The sequence below is a fragment of the Sorex araneus genome, chromosome 5 (genome assembly GCF_027595985.1).
Source record: "Sorex araneus isolate mSorAra2 chromosome 5, mSorAra2.pri, whole genome shotgun sequence".
In the NCBI taxonomy this organism is placed as follows: Eukaryota; Metazoa; Chordata; class Mammalia; order Eulipotyphla; family Soricidae; genus Sorex; species Sorex araneus.
The window spans coordinates 156149647-156173049 of NC_073306.1; the positions used below are offsets into that span (position 1 = coordinate 156149647).

The 23403-nt window shown below is 37.6% G+C and overlaps 1 protein-coding gene across 1 annotated transcript in view; it reads right to left on the reverse strand.

Moving 5' to 3' along the window:
* The window catches only part of KCNIP4 (potassium voltage-gated channel interacting protein 4), a 540146-nt gene that overhangs the window by 272785 nt on the left and 243958 nt on the right, over nt 1–23403 (reverse strand). The window lies entirely within an intron of this gene.

Sequence of the window (23403 nt, forward strand, 5' to 3'; positions counted from 1 at the left end):
TTTTTCTCTTTTTCAAACATTTAGTAGTTTTTTTAAAGTATCTTGAATATATCAAGGTAAGGGTAAGAATTAACACACTCTTTGACATCATCTGGTATATATCCTAAGTGAAAGGGATAAAAGTTCATTGAATCATCCCAAGAATTAAAAGTATCACAATAATAAAGAGTGTTATAAAGGAAAAAGTTAAATGTAAATATAATGGAAAGAAATTCTACAAAATTATTGTTAGGATGACTAAATTAGTGCAGACAAAGACTATACAGATTCCAGTAGGTCAAGCCTGTGAAAGGAAGCCTAAGAAGATTCCATTGGCAGGTGCAAAGACCCTGAGGTGGAAGGAACATGATAAATTTTAGCTCAGCATGTCTCAGATACTGAACACAGTTATAGGTAGAGAAAAGAGATCTGCACAGTTATTGGGTGATATGAAACTAAAATGTTTGTTTTCAATAGCAAGAGTAATTCTGAAGGTGATATGCTATAATGTAATGCCGTTTTACAATCTTACGTGAAAATTTTTAATTCTTTCCCAAGAAGAACATACTAAAGAGTTTCCAAAGGAGATGCATAAAAAGTTGGTTTTTAAGAGATCAGTCAACAAATTGAGAATAGTCACAGAGATAAAGGGCAGGATACTGACCTGAGAGGTTAAATCAGGGGTCAGGTATTATTACCTGTGAATTGGCTGGAAGTCATCATTAGAAAAGTTTTACTGAAACATGGCCACACCAACTTAATTCCCTTGTTTTCATCAATATCCTTCTAAAATGATTTGCAGAGTAGATGATGATATAAGAATAGTACAATAATCAAGGGGCTGGAGCGATAGCACAGCAGTTGGGCGTTCGCCTTTCACATGGCCAACCCGTGTTCGATTCCTCTTCCCCTCTCAGAGAGCCTGGCAAGCTATCGAGAGTATGGAGCCCACACGGCAGAGCCTGGCAAGCTGCCGGTGCATATTGGATATGCCAAAAACAGTAACAATAAGTCTCTCAATGAGAGATGTTACTGGTGCCCGCTCGAACAAATCGATGAGCAATGGGATGACAGTGACAGTGACAATAACCAAGAAGCTTGGCAACATGCTTATAGACAAAGTTCTCAGGGAAAGAGAAGTTCTAGATATGAAAATGGTTTATATATAAATATATGGAAATATATTTGGAATGCTAAGCATAAAAGTAGTAAATATTTTCTTTCTATGAAATTTATGTTTAATGTTCCAGTAGATGAATCTGAACATTTTCCTAATCTCTTCTAAAACACATATTAAAAAATTCCCAAAGCCCTTATGCATAGTTTAAAGAATATCTTTAAATGTTATTTGCAGTAAAATTCATTTCTAAATTTATACTAACCTTATACTATGTCAAAATCAACTAAGTATTATGTTATATTAGCATATAAACATAATTCATAAAAGTAGGCATTACTTTAAACAATTAAAACCATACCAATAACATTTTGAACAATAGTGGGATAAACTAGAAATCAACTATAAGAAAAAAAATTCCAAATCCAAAATGTGTGGAAATTCGGCAATAGGCAGTGAACAACCAGTAGGTCAAGAGAAAATTAAAAGAGAAACTAAAGGTTATCTCGAGACAAATGAAAATAGAAGCAACAGCACAATTTATGGGATGCAGCTGCTGCAATTCAAAGAGGGCAGTTCATAAGGATAGTTCCCCACATTAGTATTAAAGAAATACCTACAAAACACAAGCAAACAAACTTTGTACCTCCAGGAACTACAAAGAGGACATACTAGGCCCATATTTAATAGAAAGAAAGAAATTGCAGTGTAGCAATAAATCAAGACAAACAATAATATAAAATGTCACTGAGAGTACTTCCAAAGATAAAGAAAATAAACAAAACCTTTTGCTAGACTTAAGATAAATAGAAAAATCACTTTAAAATTATAAATAAAAAGGAGACAGCTTTTAATTTTAGAACATTACAATGTCTTTTTTACTCATAATTGTGATCATAATGAAACAGAGTAGAAAAACAAATGTGTGTGTCTTACACACAGTAAATACATTTTTGTAAAAACTATTTCAACCATAGAAGAAACCACACATGCATATACATAATATTTTTAATAAAAAATACCCATTTATTAGTGATATATTTCTGTTTAGGGAGATTAGTAGATGGCAAAGCCTAAAGAAAGAAAATCAAATTTTAGATGCTTCTATTGCTTTGTTATCACCTCTTACCTTTAGACTATACATTCTGAGTGATAAAATAAAATGAGTCTAATTGTTGTTATGTAGTTATATTCTCTTAAGTTCAGTTTAGCAGGTTTTAAGAAAATATTCTGTTGTAACAGCAAAAATGTCTTCTCTTTTCTGACAATTTCTCTTTACTCTGCCATTGCCTTGCTTTTTGCGCTGGCTGCACTTCTCTCTAGTGGAAAACACAAAATCTTTGGTCTGTCTAATTCATGGAAAAGCTAATGTTACACAAACTTCAGTTAGTTGTCATCAAGTAAGTCTAACCAATTCTTCAGCTCTGGCCCTTTGCTTAGATCTGATTCTCCTTATGACTACTTTAAAAGCAGAAGTCAGCAACCTTTTCCCGTAAAGCACCAGAAAGAAAATACGTTAGGTATTAGGGTCTCTGAGGTCATGGCTGCCATCATTTGATTTTGCCTGTGCTGCTGGAAAATAGCAATAGACAACACTAAATTAATGAGGGTGGCTGTATTCCAATGAAACAATTAACCAACAGGCAGTAAAGTCAATAGAAGCTGGAGTCACACAGAAAATAGTTCCCTAAGGCTTTGGTGGGGAGAAATGGCAGGAAAACTCCACACAGTGCTTCAATTTTCTGTTTTGCTGGCCCCTGAGTAACTTGGCAGATAGTTCCCACATAGCTCCTCAAAGAAAGAAAAACAGAATGAAAGCTTTTCTGTGTCTCTCTTATCTGAGCCCATCTGAGCGGCTTCTGTTTGCCAGGCAGTGTTTTGTGTTTGTGTTTATGCTGGGCTTAAAGGCCATGAACAGTCAATACTCAATGGCACTGTTGTCTGCAGAGCGAGAGCCCGTATAAATATTGCATTTGGGATGTTCTTTCCTTTTGAACAACCAAAGTTTCTGCACAGGTTTGCTTGCTAAGTGTCTATTATTAGCATTTTTATTATAACCCTCCCAACACCAAGTTTCTTCAAAGAACTTATGAGTCAGAACAAACATTTTATTGAAGTTGAATTTGGCACACTTGATATTACTTAGGAGATGCTTTTTTTTTTTTTGGTAGAAACTTTCCATGAAGAACTCCTTTCTGAGCTTATTTCTGGAGCCCAGGTGTTCCTAAAAAATAGAAACTGCTGCCTCAATGCTGAAAATTTTTAGTAGGTTTTCTCAATTGACAGTGAATAAACATAGGCTAACGTATCTACTCCCATTTGTGCTGAAATTCTCTTTGGAGCTGGTGATTTGTCATTAATGATAGCTCAAGCAGCTTAAGACAAGAAGCTTACAAATGCGGAAAGATGAAATATGCTACCTGGTAAAGCAACATTGGTCTTTAGACACAATGAAGCAAAGATTGGCTAACAATCCACCAAGGATGATCTCTGGGGACTTACATGAGGTGATGGTTTGGGCAGATGGACTCCACAGGGTCCCTTTGACTCACCTGCTCAGGAGAAGAGGGGAAGACCCTAGCCCCTTGCGACCCAGTGCTCCCCTTTCTCTCCAGTCTGCTTCAACTGGAGATTTTCTGCTTGGTCTGTTTTGCACTATGAGCATCTATAACACATTCTTTTGAAGAAAGCACTCTACTAAGATGACTACTAAGACTACTAATTACTTTTATTTGTTATTTTGGGACTGGAGCGATAGCACAGCGGGTAGGCCGTTTGCTTTGCATACAGCCAACCTGGGTTTGATTCCTCCATCCCTCTAGGAGAGCCTGGCAATCTACTGAGAGTAACCCACTGGCACAGCAGAGCCTGGCGAGCTACCTGTGGCGTATTTGATATGCCAAAAACAGTAAAGACAAGTCTCACAATGGAGACGTTATTGGTGCCTGCTTGAGCAAATCAATGAACAATGGGACGACAGTGCTGCTGTGCTACTACTGTTATTTTTGGGTGAGGGGCATAACAACTGGCTATAATCAGGGCTTATTCTTGGCTCTGCATTCAGGGATCAGTCTCAGCATAAGTGGGATAAACATGGGTGCTAGGGGTGGAACATAGGGTGACAATATCTGGGTGAGCATTGTCGTATATGCTGTATTATCTCTCTAGTCTCTACTGCTACTAATATTTTCAGCAATGGAAATAAAGCTTAGATCATTAGAAACAGATTTTGTTTTTTCTAGCTCCTCAGGTTTCCAGATTTCTATATGTAACTTGGACACCTCCCCTAGAAACCTTCCCTTTTCATCTTCTCCCTAGTAGCTTCCAATCTCCATTCAACCAGGATAAAACCAGTTTATTCTTGGAACATTTTATAGTAGTAAAAGAGTGGGTCACCATGTCCAATATGATTTTTTTTGCAGGAAAACTCATCAGGTTCATGGTTTTGACCAGTAGAAGAATATAAACTTTTAAAAGCAGTAGAGGTGTGTTTGCTGAGAACTCAGCCTTCGGTAATGAAGAGACCTTCTAGTTAATACAGGCTAGTGCAGCTGGGGCCAGGGATAGCTCACTCTTTATGCTCTTTCTTCACAAGACTTTCTGTGATTTAACAGTGAGATTCTCTCTCTCTCTCTCTCTTTCTCTCCTCTCTCTCTCTCCTTGTCCTACTGTCCCACCTCAAACCTCTTTGCCTTCCTCCTGCCCACTTCTCTCTTTGTCTTTTGATATTGGGTTGCTGATGGATGATGCTCGGAGCTTACTCTTGCCTCTGTGCTCAGGGATCATTTCTCACAGCCCTCAGGAGACCTTTTGTAATGTCATGGATTGACCCAGGATCAGCCACATGCAAGGCAAGCAATTAAACTTTGTGCTATCTCTCTCTAGCCCTGAGAGTCTAAAAATAAAAATACAATTGCAAAACAGAGTGAAACCTGACACGGATTAGAAAAAACAGATAATCTTAAAGATAGTTTCAAATATACATCGAGTATATTGATACCTGGAAAATGGGCTAAATGAATAAATCACTTTATAGAGTAGTATAGATATTCTACACTGAGAATTTCTAGAAAGAGAATTTTGAAGTAGGTTCTGATTTTAATATTGGGTCAATATGGAATTTCATAGTAACTGAGGAAACTTGCTTCTAGAGGCAGACTATAAAGCAATTAACAAGTACTTTGCTCATGTAAAAGCCAATAAAATGGGGAAATATTGATTTGTATTATTATGCAGCCTCTGAAAAAAATCTACACATAACTCCTCTGGCAAAAGCTAAAGAATTAATGTGTAGAAGACATTTTCTTTGTATAGTGTGTCCTAAACACATAATTACATGATTTAAAAAAAATCCATTTGAGTTTCTAATTAATACTTTAAATATTTGCAGAAAGGAATGAAAATAGAAGATGAATTTATGCTTCCACTATGTTAAGAGTTAGCCAGCATTTGGCTGGCAAGACAGAAAAGAAGTTTTTCATGGATTTTCACTGGAATCGAGTTAAAGCTGCTGCCAGAGTTGCTTTCTTGAGTGCCCAAATTCTAGTATTAAACAGAACCAAACTGAATTATATATCACCCGGAAGCCTCATCAGGAGAACCACTTGTATTTATTTACTGATCACTATTAAAAACACATCAGCCCTGAGGCTTTAGCTGTCCTGGAAGGATGCAGTTTGCCTCCTTAATAACACAAGCTGTGCGGAGAATGATCTCTCTGGGCTCCATATTCTGGCTTCCACTTTGTTTGCAGTCTCTAATGCAGATTGAGAATCAGAATCAGATGAGAATGGCCTTTAGCTTTAGCCAAGATCTCTACTGTCCTAAGATCCAAGGTCCCTCTAGTCTACTTCCTGTCTTTTTAGGAGTGTGTGACACTTCTCACAGAACTGTTCTGAGTGCTAGGAGCTGTCTTCATTGTCTTTAGTTGTTATGATGATTTCTATTTGTCAGGCACCAATGGAGAACCACATTAATTTTCAAGACACATTGTAAGTTCCATCTGTTATCATAAGCGTTTGTGGAGATTATATGCCAGACAAAAGAGTTACTCGTTGAATTAAAAGCAAATGTCACTTCCTAAAACCAGTCTAGTAAACACAGCTTAGGGAAATATTTCCTTTTGCCTGAGTTACAGCTACTGGAATTAGGCACAACGATGCTTCCAGACCTGGTTTGTGTTTGCAGAACTTCCTATTCATTGTGGAACAGCTGTGCTGTCCATTGGGGAAAGAGATCACTAAACATTTTTACCTTGCTTTCCATTTACAGCAACCCCAAGTGGAAACCAATGTGTGATATACAGAACATATGATAGAGTTTGACACGATCAATAGAACTACCTGATAATGATTTTATAGCAACTTCCTTCTCAGATTCTTGGTTCTTGGTTGCATTTGCTTTTAGTGAATATGGGTCTAGGCTGGCAGGTCCTAAACATCATGGGCAATATTTAGTATGAGATCTTAAGGTTTCACTTCTTACTCAGTTGTTACTTGTCTGGATTTTAAGACTTTGAAAACCATTCGCTTTCCTATGAGTGTGTCATTACCACTAATTTTCAACATGTTGAATCCCTTTGTCTTGTCTACAATTGGCAAAGTTGATTTTAATATGTATCAACAATATTTGGGGATTGGAATATGACATCTCACTAGCCATTCACATGAAAATATGCGGAAAAGATGTCAGGTGCTATATAACAACAGCTAATAAGCAGTAACAATCTCTTTTCACTGTTCCCTGAGGCAGCCTTGAGATTTATAGCAAACCAGAAATACATAATGATAGAAGTTTTACAAGTTATGACTCATGTTCATATTCTTGTAGGCCAGCTAATTCTCTTGGTGGTGACTCGTGGCTATTGAAAAAACAAGAGGTACACAATCTCTAAACTCAAGGCTTTATTAACTGAGAGGCATTGATGTGTCACCACAGTGAAGTTTTTTAGAAAGATAAAGGGAAGTAAACTAAAATGTCTTGAGAGTCCATTAAATTATTGTAGGGATGCCAGTGGATCTCACCCAGGTGGCCTTGATTCTGGTTATGAGATTTTATTTCCTATAACTGCCTCACTAAGCTTTTCCTTCCTTTAATAACCTATAACTCCGATTCAACTTGAGAAAACTATACTAAATATGCTGTAACTTTAGAATATTTTATACTATATCTGCTAAAACTTCAACATGCATTATATTGCACATGCTTTGCCTTATGTACACAGTGTGTTTAATCAGCAAAATTCAGAGAAAATTGAGGGTCAGAGGTTTGAGTTACTCTGTCCCTATTTCAGAGATCAGTGAGATGAATTACATGTCTCAAGAATTATAACCTTGGAATTTTTGTACTATACTTTATTCTCAACATAGTCAAGGAATATGCAATGCATATATGTTTATTTGAAAACACACGTACTTGAGATTGACTTCATATTACCTCAAGTCTTGATGCGAATGTAAACTTATCTAGAAAACATCATCTGGGTAGAAAAATATAAACACAGATTTATGTTCTACATTTTCTGAGAAAAATATCAAACATCAAGCATCTTACTTGGCACTGAGGCTAAAAAAACTCTTGATAGCTGCGATGTGAGTTGGCTGATACCACTTTTAAAATAAAGTATTTGAGTTAGAAATTTCTAGATTCATGAATTTGCTAGAGACAGATTTGGCAAAGTAGATGAAGAAAATCATCCTTTGATGCCTGCTAAGAAACCAAAACAATTTTAAAGAAAATGAAGAAGGTCCTAGAAACTTTTCACTTAAACACTTTTTAGAAAATTAGTTGAAATTAATTGTCTCAAATGTATGTAATTAGAGTCAGCTAGACTATCTACATTAACATCTTTTATTGAATTAGGGCCACAATTAGTTGTATAAAGTTGCCCTGAAGGCAAGCAATAAAAAAAATCCTCTCACAACTTCTACCTTTAAACATTCCTTAAAGACTATCACTTATCTTATCCCAAAGGTTACATTCTCTATTTGTTTTTAATTAATTACCTTGGGTGTTTGAGAATTTCAGACATAGATGCTGCAGTAACAGAGCTAGTATAGATAAAAACCTCGAAAGTTTTATATAATTTGTTTTAGGGATGGCTGCCAATCAGTGTCAAGGGGACCAAGGGTCCACTTCTAGTGATGCTAGGACAACCAAACTCTAATTAGGTCAATACAGGGTATGTGGATGTAGAATCACTTGGGTCTTCAAGCAATGATTGGGGCCTCCAGTGCTATACCCAATGATGCTTGTAAACTGCAATGCTAGGTTCAACCTCAGGTGCAGAATGCCAGACTGTCGAATTATTTTTCTGACTTCTTGACTTCCTCCTCCCATTTTCCAAGAATGTCCTGGTCTATTCACACATATCCTGGTTGTTTGACATCTTATGGAAAGGTTTTCAATTTCTTACTCAATCTTAAGAATTAACCATGCATGGGACCCTCTGCTCCTAAAGACTATGATCCAGAGGTCTTGTAACCCATTTTGGCACCCAGAGAGGCTTCTTACAGAAATGCATCTAGACTGTGAACTGAGCTAAAATATCAGAAATCCAAAACCACGCGGCCACGACAGTGGCGTGCGAACTCATAGAATCTTCATTCTCAGCAATGAAAAGAAATTGTTGAATGATGCCTTTTCATCAGGCCTCATTGTTGGGGGAATATTCCAAACAATAATAATGATTTCTCTATTGAAATATTGAATGTATTCAAAGTATAGAGAGAACAAAGTGAAGATCATTAGCTACTTAGCTGGGGGGAGGGGGTATATTGGGGTTCTTGTGGTGGAACAAGTGCACTGGTGAAGGGATGGGGGGGTTAATCATTGTATGACTGAGACTTAAACCTGAAAGCTTTGTATTTTTTTTCACAGTTATTCAATAAAATAAAAAATTAAAAGGAAAAAAAAAAGAATCAACCATGCGTGTATAAAAATTATAAAGAAGATAGTACTACCAGGAAAATAAAGCAATGCCTATATAAAACAAAAACAAAATAGGGCTTTTATATAGATAACTATATAATAGGGTTTTTATATAGATAACAATATAGATAACACCCTATAAAATACGGTGTTATCTTTAAACATTCATGATTTCTTTTTTTTCTTTTTTTAAATTTTATTCTTTTGTTGAATCACCATGTGGAAAGTTACAAAGCTTTCAGGTTTAAGTCTCAGTTATACAATGCTCAAACACCCATCCCTTCACCAGTGCACATATTCCAACACCAAGAACACTCATGATTTCATCTGAATCAACTAATAGACATGAAGCCATGAAGCACTGTGCATTTCAGAAATACTTTGTTAAAAAAAGGTGGATCCAGACCCAGAAGGACTTTAGGTTACCTCCAATTTTGGTGCTTGGGGTTGCTCTCAATGGTGCTTAAAGGACAATTCAGTGTCAGGTATCAAACCCAGGGCCCTCCCTGCAAAACATGTGTTCAGCCCATTGAGCTATCTCTCTGACCTGGAAGAAATACTAATAGCTTTTTACTTTATATTTAAGATTCTGAGTAGCAGAGAGATGAACCAGGTGCTCACTGCAAATTTGTAGAATATAAAATAACAGAATATAAAACTAACACCCAAGGACAGAAGATACAAGGGCCACAAGGATTGCTCCATGGTTTGAACCCTGCCTCATGAGCTGGGGGGAGAAGGTAGCTGGGAGAGAGAAGAGATCACTAAGTCAATGATGATTGGAGGGATCGCTCGGGATAGGAGATATGTGCTAAAAGAACCAAACATGATGCCTCTCAGTTATCTCTATTGCAAACCATGATGCCCCAAAGTAGAGCGAGAGTGAAAAGGAAGGTGTCTGCCACAGAGGCAAGGAGTAGGATAGGGTGTGGGTAGTGGTAAGGATACTGGGGAAATTAGTGGTGGAAAAAGATGCACTGGTGGGGGATGGGTGTTCAATTATTTAATCATCATCATAATTTTCATTTTATCAAAAATTATGAAAGCTTTGTAATAGCTTTGTAACAGTGATTCAATAAAAAATAAATTTAAAAAATAAACAAAGGGCTGAAATTCTGAACATTGACTCCACTTAGAGCTCAGGGCCCCAGCTCCTATCTGTGGCACCCGACCAGGAAACAGCTGTGTCTCTGAACATCACAGCAAATTCTCGAGGCCATCATGTCTGTGTGCATGTGTGTATGTAGAGGCTGGAGAAAGGGAGAGGGGAGCTGAGGCAGTTGTATAAGACAGAGAGTAGGGTTTGAAGTGACAGGCAAGTAACAGATACATCCGCAGAATCAAGTGTCAAGAGAGAGGATCAGAGTATCCTTTGAACCCTTAATTGATGCACTCATGGGAGGGCTCTGAAGTACCTAAGAGGCGATGCTCTCCTATTCGATGCAAATGTGGGTATTAAACTCACTCTAACTGGAGGCCAACTTTAGGCCTGATTTATACCCTCAAAGGGAAACTAAACAACTTCTGGTTGTAGTAACTGCTATTAAGGAATCCACGATAGAACATTTCGCTACTCCTCATGTTCATGCTCACTAACAAACCATGGGCCCTGGGATTTGTCTTTATTCATCTTTGTGCGCCTAATGTCTTGCATTCTATTAGCTACTCCACAATGTTCACTTAATAAATGTGTTGTCTAATGAACATATGAAGCAGCTGATCACTGGAACTGTTCCAAGGATGGTAGGAGGCAGAAGGGAGTAACTCAACTCAGGGAGTAACTCAAAACTAGTAAAAGCCTAGTTTTTATTTCTATTGAAACTGAAGCCAAAAATGCTTTTAGACTTTCTCTTTGAAACAATTGGTTTTCTCATAATAAGAGGCAGTGAGTGTTCTATGTCACATATTCTGCTTGTGGCCACTTTGCCTGAATGCTTTAAAGGGAACAAGGTCACAAAGGGTTGTTTTCCAGAAAGGATTAGAGATAATTAAAAGAAATATTGATTTGGCACTCTAGGATCTACCGGGATTTTTGTTTCTTTGTTGTGGTTTGAGGATAAATTCATTATCAAAATATTGTGACTGATAGCTTTTCCTGAAGAGAAAATGGTAGTGTTTTAAAAGAACATGTTTGATTTCTTACATTGCATTTAAAAAATTGTGCCAGATCTTAGCACTGTACCACTATCGTCCCGTTGTTCATTGATTTGCTCAAGCAGGCACCAGTAACGTCTCCATTGTGAAACTATTTGTTACTGTTTTTGGCATATCAAATATGCCACAAGTAGCTTGCCAGTGCGGGTGGGATACTCTCGGTAGTTTGCCGAGAGGAATCAAACCCGGGTCAGCCACGTGCAAGGCAAATGCCCTGAAATCTTTCACAATATAACCACATGCCTTTATTTCAATGTTACTTTAGGCATGATGTATCTGAAAAATATTTTTTAAAAGAAATAATATGAGGGGCTGCAACAATAATATAGCGCATCGGGCATTTGCCTTGCACGTAGCCAACCAGGGTTCAATTCCCAGCATCCCATATTGTCCCCCGAGCACCACCAGAAGTAATTCCTGAGTGTAAAGCCAGGAGTAACCCCTGTGCATCGCTGGGTGTGACCCAAAAAGCAAAAAGAAAAAAAATTATAACATGATATGTACTTCCTCTTAGTCTTGATAAAATCAAAGTTTCAAATACCTAATCTAATGAACAAGATTGCAGGCATTTGAAAATACATGTACATGACAAGTATGTAGATAAAAATGACTAAAGTTTTCACAATTTTTGTCCAAAGATCAGCAATTCTTTTTACAAATGGTGCCTATTTCCCCTATTGCATTATTTTGGTTAACTTTATGTGATAAGATAAATGCATATTTTAAATTCAAATAAACCAAGCTGTTTACGAACTTAAAAATTACCATTTAAAACCAGACCAATCCATTTTCTACACATTTCTATTTTCTCAGCTTCTCTTCTTCAAGTTTTAACTCCCACTTCCTATTAACTTTGATTCTGAATTTCTGCAGCTAGGATTTTTGATAATGCATGTGAAAATCTGCAGTACAAACTAATAATGAAATAATGTATCAAAAGTGAGTGAGAATTTCAGAGAATGGATATAGACATCTGGCATGTTCTAACTACATTGATGATTCTTTGTGATAGAGAGTAATTGCAGAGACTGGCACCTTGGAGCTGTGCCTTTCATGAATAACTGGCCCATTATTTAGAATTATCAGTCATTCTGTGCACCCTTCCTACTCCCTGATAGATAGAGAAATATTCTATCAGTGGTTTCTCATGCAATCTCAAATGGAAAGACTTTATCAGCCCATACATACATGTGACTATGCCAAAACCATTTCAAATTAAATTAATCGAATTTGGATTGTAGAGAAAGGGAGAGAGAAGGTCTTCTCAAATAAGGTAATTTGTGTTTTAAAACCTTCACATCTTGGGGAGACACAAATAGAAATTAATTCTCTGAGTTCTATTCCATGGTGGCCGCAGTTTAATTGCAATAAAATTAAAAACTCTTTCTAGGGAAATGCAAAAGAAACTAGAAATGGTATTATGCTGGTAATAAAAAAAAATGGGGGGAAATAATGAAGATTTTGGTTCTGTAGAACTGCAAATGCAAACCATGTTTAAGGAAATGGAGACAAAGCCAAGAGCATGCTCTAAAGGTAGGAAGGCAAATACTGGCCAGTAAATGAAACCCAGAATGTGGATGGCTGTCGAGAGCTCCATGATGTGCAAGAAGTTAAAATCAGAATAGAGTTTGGGTGAGCCCTGCCGCTGCTGCTGGGTTCTTATCTATTAAATATAGAAGTATTGCAACACCCTCTAAGGGTGTGTGTGTGTGTGTGTGTGTGTGTGTGTGTGTGTGTGTGTGTAGTTAGATGATCTATGGGCAAAAGATTAGCACGACGCTGGGATGGATATTAAGGCAACACCCACAACCTCCCATCCTTCTCTGCTTCCTTTCAATACATTTTTTATACTTCTATATGTCTCAGATTTCCCATCCCAGGAATGGAAAAGACCTTAGAGATGTAATAGTTTTCCCTATGACTCTAAAACGAGAGTGCAAATTCAAAATGGTACAACTTTGTGGAAAGATGGAGATGAAGATAATGATAAACATGATTGCTCCAGAAAGTAAAAGGAAGTAATTTCTTTCTTAAGTTCTGTAATAATATTATTATGCATTATTTATCATAAGTGTATTATAACAATGGAGAATTGAATATTCTCCATTGAGAACTGAATACTATCCAATAATTGAATAGTATTCAGATCACCTAGAGCAGTTATTTTATGTATCTCTCAGTGGTTCTTGTACATTGTGGAGAATATCAAGCAAGTATTTACCAAAGATGTTTTTAAGCATCAGAAAAGAGTCAAGATTTCAGGAAACAAAGGCTTCTTAGCTTATGACAACTGCAACACATACCAAAAAAAAATCTTTTTGTAGAGTGATTTTTAACTGACTTAATTCTATTGCAAAAATAAAACAAATGAATCCTAACACTGGGATAAATAGTTCTTTGTAGTGGTGCTTCTTTCTTTGTATTAATTGTTAAACAGGGAGGGGCTGGAGCTATAGTACAGCAGGTAGGGCGTTTGCCTTGCACGAGACCAACCAGGTTCTATTCCCAGCATCTTATATAGTCACCCTAGCAACGCCAGGAGTGATTTCTGAGTGCATGAGCCAGGAGTAACCTCTGTGCATCGCTGAGTATGACCAAAAAGAAAAAAAATAAAATAAAAACCTTGTTTAGCAAGGAGAAAACAGGACTACAATTTTGGAAACACAGCCACACAAATTGTAAGAAGTTTTAAAATTATACATCATAAAGGAGATGTACAAAGGGTTGCATGGATAACTTGCATGCAGAGGCCCCAATGATGAATCCCTGGTGCTATATGAATCTGCAGCCCCTCTCCCAAACCAGCATTGCTGGTTTGAAAATCCTGTAACATCCCCAGGTATTGTCCTGGTGGCCCCCAATATCACTAGGCCCAAGAAACATTAAATTGTTAAACCATACTCTGAATATTTGGCCCAAATAACCAACAATTGTTGCTAAGATAGGCCCTAAGTTCCCCCTTCACCTTGATAGAAATCCATCTCCCAAACAACAAAACATTGACATGAAAATAACAGTATATATATACATATATATGTATATATATTGTTATATAATATATATGTATAAAGTATTGCATCAAGCATTTTGTCGAGCATTTGCATGCATTATGGCATGTGCATGTGGAAGATCACAGAAAGCAAAGTTTGCTGAAAACTAAAATAACTCATATCCATCAGCTACAGAAACCACTCTTTCTCATTACTTTTTGTTTGATCACCTATTAAGATGTCAAACATTTTTTTCATTGCTATGCATTGGACAAATTATGAACAGAGTTGGATTATACCAATGATATGTCTGACAATTCTTGAGTGAAAATTCTATTTCAAGGCCTGGCAGACATGATCTCCTCAATCATCGACTGAAAATTTATGACCAACCAGTACACAACTGGATGATCCTAGTAACATATACCACAGAATCCACAGCAACTTCAGAAAGGGCAGTTTCTAACTTTTTACTAATTCTGCATCTAAATTTTCTCACCCCAACAATATTTCTTCATATTATTATCCTAGCTCTGGGAGAGCTCTCTCTCTGGGAGAGCCTGGCAAGCTACCGAGAGTCCCCTGCCCACATAGGAGAGCCCCACAAACTCCCCATGGCATATTTATATGCCAAAACCAGTAACAATGCTGGGTCTCATTCCCCTGACCCTGAAAGAGCCTCCAATGTGGCATCATTGGAAAGGATGAGTAAAGAGAGGCTTTTAAAAATCTCAGGGCTAGGATGAATGGAGAGGTACTGAGACTGCTCGAGAAATTTGACGATCAACAGGATGATGATGATGATGATGATCAAAGCTTGAACTATATCATAATAATTACCTATAATAGCATATTTTCATGTATATTTTTACCATATAATCTGAATAAACTGTCATCTTATAGGGAAAATTCACTATCACTGTCACTGTCATCCTGTTGCTCATCGATTTACTCGAGCAGGCACAGTAACATCTCCATCGTGAGATTTGTTGTTACTGTTTTTAGCATATCTAATATGCCACGGGTAGCTTGCCAGGCTCTGCTGTGCGGGCTAGATACTTTCAGGATCTTGCTGGGCTCTCCCAGAGGGATGGAGGAATCAAACCCCGGTTGGCTGCATGCAAGGCAAATGCACTACCCGCTGTGCTATTGTTCCAGCCTGTAGGGGAAATTATTTATTTTAATTATATAATGGTTCATAAAATAACAACATAAAAATGCCTACATATCTATTTCTACATTCACTTATATCTGATTTAAAGTAGCACTAAAATAATGGAATGATTATAAAGGGAATGCAAGGCCCCTAAGTATAGGGAGGGAAAGGCCAGAGAAGGAAAGGAATTTAGGGGTGAAGAAGAGATAGGTGGAGAGCAACAGGGAGCAGGGGCTAAGGGGACTCGAGTCCATCTACGGTATCAAGAAATGGTAGAGGTAGATGCCCAAAGCACAGAGTCCACAGCACTGGGAACAAGAGATCCAAACTTCAGCTACCAAAATGAAGAAATATGCCACCGAGTAGCAGGTTGGGGAGGAAACCTTGGGGCCTCAGTGGAGTAAAGATGTCACTGGTGCTGGGATTTGTGCTAAAACCCAAATATGAATAACTTTGTAGCCATGGTGCTTTGATAAAAGAAAAAAGGAAACAATGGCAGAGAAAGAAAACACTGTAAATTCCTAAAAACTACAAACATACATACAGAGAGAGAGAGAGAGAGAGAGAGAGAGAGAGAGAGAGAGAGGGAGAGGGAGAGGAGAGAGAGAATTCTTGTTACTTAGAGTAATCCTGTTCTATAAAGTTGTGACAACCAGAAAACTAGCAAATAGTGAACCATTATTTCTGGGAAAATACAGGGTTAGTTAACTGTTAAGTTGTGCTAATGATATTTTTAATCTTTCAATACATAGCCTTATTTGATGTCTTTCATTTAAAAATTTCCATGTTAAAGAGGTGTCATCAATTCATTACTAATGAATTCACAGTCAACAACACCTTAACAAAGTTATAAATAACAACCTGAATAAAGTTTATCTAACACTTATGTTTTTCCACAATGCACTCTGCAGTCTTAAGCAGAGAAAAACCAGAGAGTGGAATCACTTACAAAAAGGGCAGAAACATGGGCCAGAGCCATAACACAGCGGGGTAGGTTGTTGGCCTCATATGCAGCTGACCGGGATTTGATCCCTGGCACCCTACATGGCCTCCGAAGTTCCACCAAGAGTGATTGCTGAACACAGAGCAAGGACTGAGCCCTGAGCACCATCCAGTGGAGCCCCTCAAACCAAACAAACGAAAAGCACAGAACATGTAAACTGCAAAAGTAAATTGATGGCAAAGAATGTGACCACAGAAGCTAGAAGTCACAGCCTGGCCTGTTCAGCCTTAGCTGGATCAGGTGCTTGGGGCAAGTCCTGCATTTTGAGATCCCAGGAACGCCCACAACTGCCCCCACTGTGCCCTGATTACTGCTTTGGAGGTTATCAAGACATTATTTTTAAAATTTTATTGAATCACCATGAGATATAGTTACAAGCTTTCATGTTTGAGTTACAATTACACAATGATCCAACACCCATCCCTCCACCAGTGCACATTCCCCACCACCAATATCCCGGGTATACCCCCCCTTTCCCACCCTCCTCTGCCTGCATGGCAGACAATATTCCCCATACTCTCTCTCTACTTTTGGGCATTATGGTTTGCAATACAGATACTGAGAGGTTATCATGTTTAGTCCTTTATCTACTTTCAGCACACTTCTCCCATCCTGACTGATTCCTCCAACCATCATTTTCTTTCTTTTTCTTTTTCTTTTTTTTTACCAATAACCATATATACTTTAATGTAGTGCCTGTTGAAATGTTTAGATTTTGGATTTTTTGTCTTATTAATAAGGGTGCCACTTTATATTTTACAGAAATACATATAAAAATGTTACAGCTAATTTGATGTTTTTTTAATTTTGATCATATAATTTTTAAAAAAACTTTTTTGAATCACCGTGACATAGTTACAAGCTTTCATGTTTGGGTTACAATCTCACAATGATCAAACACCTATCCCTCCACCAGTGCATATTCCCCACCACCAATATCCCAGGTATATGTCCCCCTTTCTCACCCTCCCCCTGCCTCTATGGCAGATAATATTCCCCATATTCTCTCTCTACTTTTCAACCATCATTTTCTTATCTCTATTCCCCCCTTCCAGCGCCCCAGCTCATGAGACAGGCTTCCAGCTATGGAGCAACCTTCCTGACCCTTGTATCCGCTGTCCTTGGGTGTAAGTCTTGGGTTATGTTATTTTACTGATTTTAGTTTTGGTCTTTGGGCCACACCTGGCAATGCTCAGGGGGAACTTTGGGCTCTGTGCTCAGTAATCACTTCTTGTGGTATTCAGAGGACCCTATGGGATCCCGATGAACAAACTTGGGTCACCCACCTACAAGTCAAGCGTCTGCCCTGCTGCTCACTGTCTCCAGAGCAAAATGAATTCACTTTAGTGGGCAGATAAATGTGCATCTGTGAAAAATAGGATCCACTGCATTCCTAAAGAAACAATAGAAAATACAGCCATTTATCCAAAACCCATGCATAGATGTCTTTTAAATTGCTATATTTCTAGAGATATTACTTTGGACAACCAAAGGAATTAAGGTGAAAAAAAAAGTATAAATCAGGGGACCAGAGAGAGAGCTCAATGAATTCTGGTATGTGCTTTGGGTGCCGCAGGTCTGGGTTTGCTTCTTGAAGAGCTTGATAAAATGCAACCTCATTCAGAAGGACAGAGTATACACAGAGTATACCTAGGGAACTTCATTCTCAAGAAGTGCCCAGGAAATCTTGATGCTCTCAATATGAGGACTGATTTCCTAGAACATTTCAAATAGCTTTCTAATCTCTTTATCCTGCTTTGTCTAAAGTTATGTCCTTCCTTCCAGTTTCACCTCTAGCATCGTATTATTAAACAAACTTTCCTGTATGTAACAAATCTCATGCAATTAAAGGGAGAATCACGGCCACCAACTAATAATAATTCTTGTGAGATTTCTCCTGAACTTAAAGAACATAAATAGTATGTATGTCTAGATGAAGGGAATATTTAAAATCTGTTTTTAGACCATTTAACTGATGTGAGTTATTAGCTTATAAGTTTAGATTTTAATTAGGAAAATGTAATCATTGAAAAATCATTAGAGTTATACAGAAAAAAAAGAATATGAGTAAAACATTGTAAAGTGCAGTTTGGCTTTCCATAGACATAATATTTGTTATTTATTAATCTCTTTCTACATGCAAGGCATATCGTTATAGGAATAATGAAACACTCCAGGATAAGTGATTGATTATCTGAGTAATTTGATAAACTCAGAAAGTCATTGCCTTTATTTAGTAATGTGGCATAGCTGGGCTGTTGTAATTTTCCAATAACTTTGAATTGCTAGGCACTCAACTAGGACAATGGGAAATTTTAATTTGATGTGATTGACAAGATGTCAATCTTGTCATCAAGATGATGAGGTTGTCACAGAGACAACAAAGTTTCAATGCAAATATTTGAATTACCTGTGCTGCTTAACATTCAAAAGCACTCAGGATTGTTTATTTATTGACACTCTCCTGCTTTAACTACAATGCAAATAAAAAATACTGTATAACCCAGAATTTTTATGATGCCTAGTAGGAAAACACATCTCAGTGCTAAGGAGGGAGGAGAATGATGAATAGAATGTAAGGGGGCATATTTATAAGATCAAAAAAAAAATAAAACTTAAGACCTAATCTCAGGCACATAGAATCATCAGAATCTCTTGAATTCTTCTTATTTTTCTGGAATATCTAAAATACAGAGCATCATTCCCAACTCTATGTTCGTCCTGTCTTTGGTTAGGGTAATTCCTTACTTTTTGAGACTCAAACTCAAGGCAATAACAGAATAGAAAGTAGAATCCAGACTTTGAAATCAAGTTAGGAAATATTCTGTTTGAAAAAGGAGAGATCTCTGAGGGAGAGAGTCACTGTTTCATTTATTAAAGATCAATTTGATGTTTTTTTCCTGAAGCTATTTTAAGATAAAATATTTATTCACTGTTTTAAAAGTGAATCCCAGTCACTGAAGAGCATGATCCCTGAAGAACAAATCAACACACTCCCAATACTAATACTTTATCTGAGAAGACATCAGTGCTGGGTGCTGTCCTAGAATAATATATTTGAAAATTAATAATAAAGGTACTAAGTCATAAATTGTCCATTTTCTCCCTGAAAAGAAAAAAACAGATAACCCGCTTTATCAGTCTCATCATAATAAAATTGTGGTAGGTCCAGGGAGATATAGCAATAATCAGTGGTACATGCTTTGCATGTGTGAGTCCCTGGTTTGATCCCTGACATGGAAGAGCACTGCACAATGATGGTATGTTCCAGGAGGACCCTGAGAGCCACTGGGATGAACTTCGTGCTCCCCAACACTTACAGGGCTCTACTTCAGGATAGTGTGACCAGCTTGGCTGAGTATCATTGGGAGAACTGGACCCCCCTCCCCATCACCATGCCCACCACATTTCTTGATGCATTGTGCTTTCTCTAAGATTTTCCTTGTCAACATGTTAGTTTTAAACTTCCAATGATTTCTTTCAATATATGTATATATAGATTTTAGCAAGGCATTCCTAAGAAGTGCTCAGGGGGCCCTAGGAAACACCTGGTAATATTTGGTCAGCTAGGCTAGATAGCTTAATGGTCAGTTTCCGTGATGCAATATAGTTTGAGGTTAGAGATACCTGGAGTTTCCAGAGCAACCCTGGCAGTGAATAGGGGACATATGGGTTTTGGGGTAAACTGTGCTTCCAAGACATGTGCATCTGAACACTGGGTCATCCCTCTAGACTTTTCATTATTTTTTAAAAATCCTCTTTTGTTAATAAGACTTTGCTTATAAAGATGAGAAACAGGTCAAAGTTGTCTCTGGCCTTGATACTGACTAGCATGCAATAGTAGGCAAGGATTAATGGAAGCCATACACATGATATGGAATGTAATAAAACATTCTGCATTTTATAGGGATCCCCATTTGACAATATTATGAGATATTTTGTGCCAATATTATACTTCCTGTGAAAACTGAACCAAAGAGTGGCATTATTTCTTTTTGACATTAGGAAATTTGGTCTCAGATGTCAATGGTGAGACTAATGATATAAACAGTAATTTTCTAACCATCATCACCATTCTCAGAGAAATATCTAAGGATATTTGAGACATATCTCAGAGTGCTGTCTGGTTGCTGTGTTCTTAGTCCATTGCTTTGCAAATCAGCCCTCATCCACATGCTAAACTAATTGCCAAATGCGGTTGCAAAGCTACACTAATCTCCAAACATATTTGCTCAAACTATTTCTCCTCTCCCATCTGGAGTTCAGAATCTTCCTCTATTCTTTCATTTGCATCACTTTTATCCTGTTCTCTTGAAGGCTCAATAGACCTCTTTTTCTTAGGCTTCAGCTAATAACATATGACTATAACTTTAAGAAACATCTATAACTCTCCAAATACATGCAAAAGGTATGAAGTCTGATGAGAAGTCTAGGGATAAATTTGAAAGTTCAAGTATTTTTTGTTTGATTATTTGTTATTGAGGACTGGAGCGATAGCACAGCAGGTAGGGCGTTTGCATTGGATGTGGCTGACCCGGGTTCGATTTCTCTGTCGCTCTCAGAGAGCCCAGGAAGCTACCAAGAGTATCCCACCTGCATAGCAGAGACTGGCAAGCTACCCATGGCATATTTGATATGACAAAAACAGTAACAAGTCTCACAATGGAGACGTTACTGGTGCCCCCTCGAGCAAATCGATGAACAATGGGACAACAGTGCCACGGTGCTGTTTGTTATTATCACTGAGGTAATACTACTACAATAATGTCAATATTTACACCTTTGGAATAGAAAATTACTGTACTTCACCACTACAAAAGTACCAAAAACTCTTGCCATTCCCTTTGTGTCCAATATATGTTTGTAAGAACACCCCTGAATTCTTGTTTTGTTACCTTGACTTCAACTATAATTCATATACAACTACTTTGTGTCTCTTTATTCTGAGTATTTTTTTCTTTCTAACACTAATTAGTCTAGTTAAGTAATGTTACATTTTTCTATGGCAAAAAACATAACCCAAATTTTCACGTGGTAAAAATTATCCCAATAAGTTATGTTCTGATTTTCATCACAGTTTGATACAGCCCAGATGTTTTATTCTACCTCTATAATACTGTAAGATATGATACATGTAAATTCTAAGGAACGAGAAGAAAGCATGGAAAGAGCATATTGGTTCTTGACTGACTTAGTCTTAATATAGTATAAATATAAATATTATAAATATAAACATAGCATATAATAAATATATATAAGTATAGTATAAATATAAATATAAAGTCTTAATATGTATATCCTTTTTGTTTAAAGTGCATTAGCTACTTCTAATTAGTGTTTCTAAACAAACTGTAAGCAATACTGAGAAATATAGGGGAACTAATGCATAATTGGTCAATATTGTTACCCAGGTATGCTGGATTCGTGGCTGAGATCTCCAAGCCTGCTCAGATCAGGACTGGGCCTCCTCTACCCAGATTCTCTGTTTTACAGTAGGTTGGCAGTTACAACCACAAACTGCCCCCAGTGCCATGTAATCTCATCAGAGAATATGAAATAAAGCTCCCGGAAGGGAGTGATGCAGGTTCTCACACAGCAGAGCCTGGCAAGCTACCCTTGGTGTATTTCATATACCCAAAACAGTAATAATAATGGGCCTCATTCCCCTGACCCTGAACGCAACAGGGACGAATGGAGACATTACTGGCGCCCACTCGAGCAAATTGATGAATCACAGGATGACAATGATACAGTGATTGTTACCTATACTATAATAATAGTGTTTATAGTATTTATATTTATTTTCTTTTCACATATTTTCTCCACTAGAAAATTTCTTCAAATAATTATAGAATTTATTCCCCATGGTACCAAGACCAAGAGAACAGTGGTTGTGCTATGTTGGCCACATACTGCTACAGGGGGTAAGGTGCTTGCCTTGCATTTAGTTAACTCTGACTTCATCCCCAGCACTGCAGTGACTGACTAAGAAGTAGCCCTAAGAACTGTTGGGTATAGATAACCCAACCATAGCCCCCCCACCCAGTGAAAGAGTTATTAAATTATTAAGTAAAAGAGCAATTTTGGGGGCTGAGAGCTTGGGTTAAGAGATAGGGTGTTTACCTAGCACACAACCAACTGACCCTGGTTCCATCCCCACCACTCCACATGGTCCCCCAAGCTTACTAGAAGTGATCCCCAAGCTCTGCTGGATGTAGCCCCCCAAAAAACAAACAAAATAACGAAGCTGATTTAAGATGAGTCAAATTCTCTGGTCCTTCTTTCATTGATATGCGGGATCTATGTTTTCCCCCAATGAATTTGAATGGCCCTAGACTATAATAATAATAATAATAATAATAATAATAATAATAATTTGTGATGAAAAACCTGTAAGAGAGCTGGGACTTTCTTCTTTCTCCCTAAGGGAACTCAGAACCACAGTGTAAGGAGCCAGATTATTCCAAGGCTGTTATACTGCTAGGAAACAGAGGCCGATTGGTGGCGGGATACGATGGATGTCCAAATAGCGATTTTCAGCTCTTTCAGCACCTTTTACTTATCTCAGCTGAGGTCAGAGTAATTATAGAGCAGAGACACATAAACCTGTCCAGATACTTCACCCACAAAATAGTATGTAGTAAAGGTAATGACCACTTCAAGCCACTGTGTTTTAGGGTAGACTTTTACACAGCAATAGATAATTGGACTCATCTATTATGGTGAGTGATCTTTCCTCTTTCACCTCAATACCTATAGTCTTAGATCTAATGCCCACAGTGTCTTTCAGGACCTGGGACTCAATGTTCTAAAATGGTGCTAACTTCTTATATTAAATATTTCCATTCCTTTTCTGTATATTTTTTTATTCTTTCTTTCATCTGATTTTGAGAAATACCCTCTTATCAGTACCCTAAAGGTTCTGTACATAGCACCTCTCCTGGTGCTTGGAATACCTGATTATTTCTTTTTTTTTTTTTTTTTTTTTTTTGGTTTTTGGGTCACACCTGGCGATGCACAGGGGTTACTCCTGGCTCTGCACTCAGGAATTACTCCTGGCGGCGCTCAGGGGACC